The sequence below is a fragment of the Varanus komodoensis genome, unplaced genomic scaffold (assembly GCF_004798865.1).
Source record: "Varanus komodoensis strain SLA01 unplaced genomic scaffold, ASM479886v1 scaffold826, whole genome shotgun sequence".
Classification (NCBI taxonomy): domain Eukaryota; kingdom Metazoa; phylum Chordata; class Lepidosauria; order Squamata; family Varanidae; genus Varanus; species Varanus komodoensis.
In genome coordinates, this window is record NW_025336516.1 from 14,405 (window position 1) to 17,715 (window position 3,311).

General features: G+C 41.9%; 1 pseudogene; it reads left to right on the top strand.

The window, feature by feature from the left end:
- LOC123036813 overlaps positions 1-3,061 on the top strand; it is a 7,355-nt pseudogene extending 4,294 nt beyond the window's left edge.
- Positions 3,062-3,311: the final 250 nt, after the last annotated feature.

The following is a 3,311-nucleotide window of genomic DNA, read 5'->3' on the forward strand; positions in this document are numbered from 1 at the left end:
GTAAAATTGGAAATGTGGACCGCACAGCTGCTGCTGAGGACCGAGTGTTCACCATTGGCAAGGATGCCATTGTTTGGCCCAGCAGATTTAATCAGGTAGGATCCTTTCACACATCCGGAGGTATCTTCAAACCATGTATATACAGTTCACTGTTCAGACCCTATCATAGCTCTGTGTTCTCCCCAATTAGTGCTGCATATTTCAGTTCTATGGGTTTCAGGCTCATTTCATCTGCTTGAAAATGGTCATTTATTTTGGCTGGTTGCTGCAGTGTCAGATGCATGCAGGCAATGAGCTGTATGTACCAGTGCAGATAGTGGATTGTTTTTCATGTCAGTTGACACAGGGTAGTTAAAAAAGGAAAATAAACAAAGAACAGCATTTCAAATGCAGTGAATTGTATCAAAAGACAAATGAAGGCATGTATGGTGAACTAAGGAAAAGGTACGGCAGGTTTCTGCCTACTTTCCTTATAATCTGTTCTCAAGCTTTTTCTATTGGGGAACTCCCCTCCCCTCTCCTCCCCTCCTCTTACAAATTCTCTAAAATTCACATACCCTTGAAATGTTCTAGGGGTTTCCTCTGATCAACAGTCCAACAAAATGAATATTTTAGATAAAAATGAACGCAAACATTCACATATTTATGAAAACATTGCAATCTCATTAAGAAATTTCTTGTATTAGTCTAGATGGCACACAAAAATACTCTTGAGAAATGTAAACCAAAGTTAATACAGATTTGGATTATGAAGTGTCTGCAAAACATATCCCACAGTGGATCAATTAAACTGAAAACTTAGGCAAGAATGTCAATAATTGGAAAAGCGTAGTTTAGCAGAAATAAAAATGTGGAGAAACGGATGATTGACTGCATCATCTCTTGTTTTAGTCAGTAAGAATATCTTAGGAAAAGTTGAAAGGAATATGTAATCAAATGCAACAAGATTTGCAGCGCTGTCCTAGACAACTTGGGGGCCTGCAAAACATATCTGGAACCCATACATCCTATCTGGTCCCAAGTGCTAGCAAAAAATGGAATGCAGATCACCAACACTTTCCTTTTTCACTTAATACTATTTTCTAGAGGAAAGAGGNCTGGTCCCTAGTGCTAGCACAAAATGGAATGCAGATCGCCAACACTTAATACTATTTTCTAGCGGAAAGAGGAGAAGCAAAGTGACTTACAATGTTACAATAAGTTTGGCAATACGAGCTCCTAGGGATGGAAAAACCTTTGGGCTATGTTCACTTAAAAGGTATTGGCTGCTCTAGCAGCAGATGACATAACATATCATGCTTCTCCTTCATTTTTGAACAGACTCAACCGATTTCTCTTTGCAATGTCCATTGCCCTCCAGGATTTAGCAAAAAGACAAAAGAAGGGCAACCCTTCTGCTGTTATGATTGTCATGCATGTCCGGAAGGAAAGATCTCAGACTGTGTAGGTAGGAGTTTTATTTTTATTGGTTTGATTAAATTGGATGCTTCTATTTGTTAGGACTTTTGCAGAAATTCCTTGGCGTGCATTTAAACAGGTGTATTAAATAAACATCTAATTGTGACTTTTGCGAAGAAGCCTAAACATGATGAGCTAATAGGTTCTGACATGTGTACTGAGATGTGGGTGCTCTTCCATGCAACATACTGTAGGAAAAACAGGAAGAGGAAAATGAGACCATGCAACATAGGCAAGGGTGTTTCTGTGTGTATATGGGGGTGGGTGCCATGCAAGAGAAGTGTCCATCATTCTGGTATCCCTCATCAATAGGACTGTTCCTGCAACTGAAACATCTTACAGTGCTCCTGATCAACTTGCAAGAATTAAATAACCCCATCTTTTCTTTTGTAGATATCGATGACTGTATTCAATGTCCAGAAGATCAGTATCCGAACCCTAGAAAGGATTCATGTCTTCCAAAATCCATCACATTCCTGACATATGAAGAACCTTTGGGGACCACTTTGGCCATTTGTGCCTTTGCCTTTACTTTCCTCACCGTGCTGGTTGTGGGCCTCTTCATTAAGCACAATGACACTCCCCTGGTCAAAGCCAACAACCAGAAGCTCACCTACACTCTCCTTGTTTTCATTCAGCTCTGCTTCCTTGTTGCTCTGCTATTCATTGGCAAACCTGACAAGTTGTCTTGCCTTCTTCGACGAAGTGCTTTTGGGCTCACATTCTCAGTGGCTGTGTCCTGTATTTTAGCAAAGACCATCATTGTGGTGCTCGCCTTCATGGCCACCATGCCTGGGTCCAGAGTGAGGAAATGGGTAGGCCAGAAACTGGCAGCATTCCTAGTTTTCTCTGGTTTCTTTATTCAAGCCTGCATCTGCACTGTGTGGTTGGCAACTTCTCCCCCATTTCCAGATTGGAATATGGATGCAATGGAAAGTCAAATAGTCCTGGAATGTAATGAAGGGTCAGTCGCCATGTTTTCTTGTGTCCTGGGCTTTTTAGGCTTCCTGGCTCTTGTCAGCTTCACGGTGGCTTTCCTAGCCAGACGTTTACCAGATACATTCAATGAAGCCAAGTTCATCACCTTCAGCATGCTGGCATTTTGCAGTGTCTGGCTGTCCTTTGTGCCTTCCTACTTGAGCACAAAAGGAAAGTACATGGTGGCTGTGGAGATTTTCTCCATCGTGACCTCCAATGCTGGGCTTCTGGTTTGCATCTTTTTCCCCAAATGCTATATCATGTTGCTGAGGCCAGAATTGAACAAGAGAGTGCACCTAGGAAGAAGAACTAAGTAGAGACCTTATCTGGACATGGTTATTCCTTTCTTGTATTGGAAAGAATGCATTAGATATTCTTTGAAACTACGTTCTTTCTGTTGTCTTTGAACTGGATCGGTTCTGGATGGAAATTCCCCCACTGCCCTCTGCCAAACCCTCTGCATATAATACGTGCCTCTGCAAAGATTATCAGGAAGGGCAACCAAGGATCCATTGCTATATATGAGTCCATCACAAAAGTCTGGATGCAGGTTCTACACTGGTAGATTTTCATGAAGTTGTAACTCATGTCTCCAATTACTCAAACAGGTGCAGGCAATAAAACTGAAGACTTTTATTACTAACCACTACAAGAGTTATGTTTATGACAGATAGTGTAGGAGCTACCACAGAGAGCTCTGAGCAACACAGTTCCTCCTCCTTTCTGACCTCTCCATGATTCGTCATGTGGATCTTAATCTCCTAACACGTCCTTCTCTAGGGGGGCTGGACAAACTTTTCTCTCTCCTTCTCTCTTCCAATTGGTCTAAGTGTTGAAGTGTCCTCCTCAGCTGGGCATTTCCCATGGCAACCAAC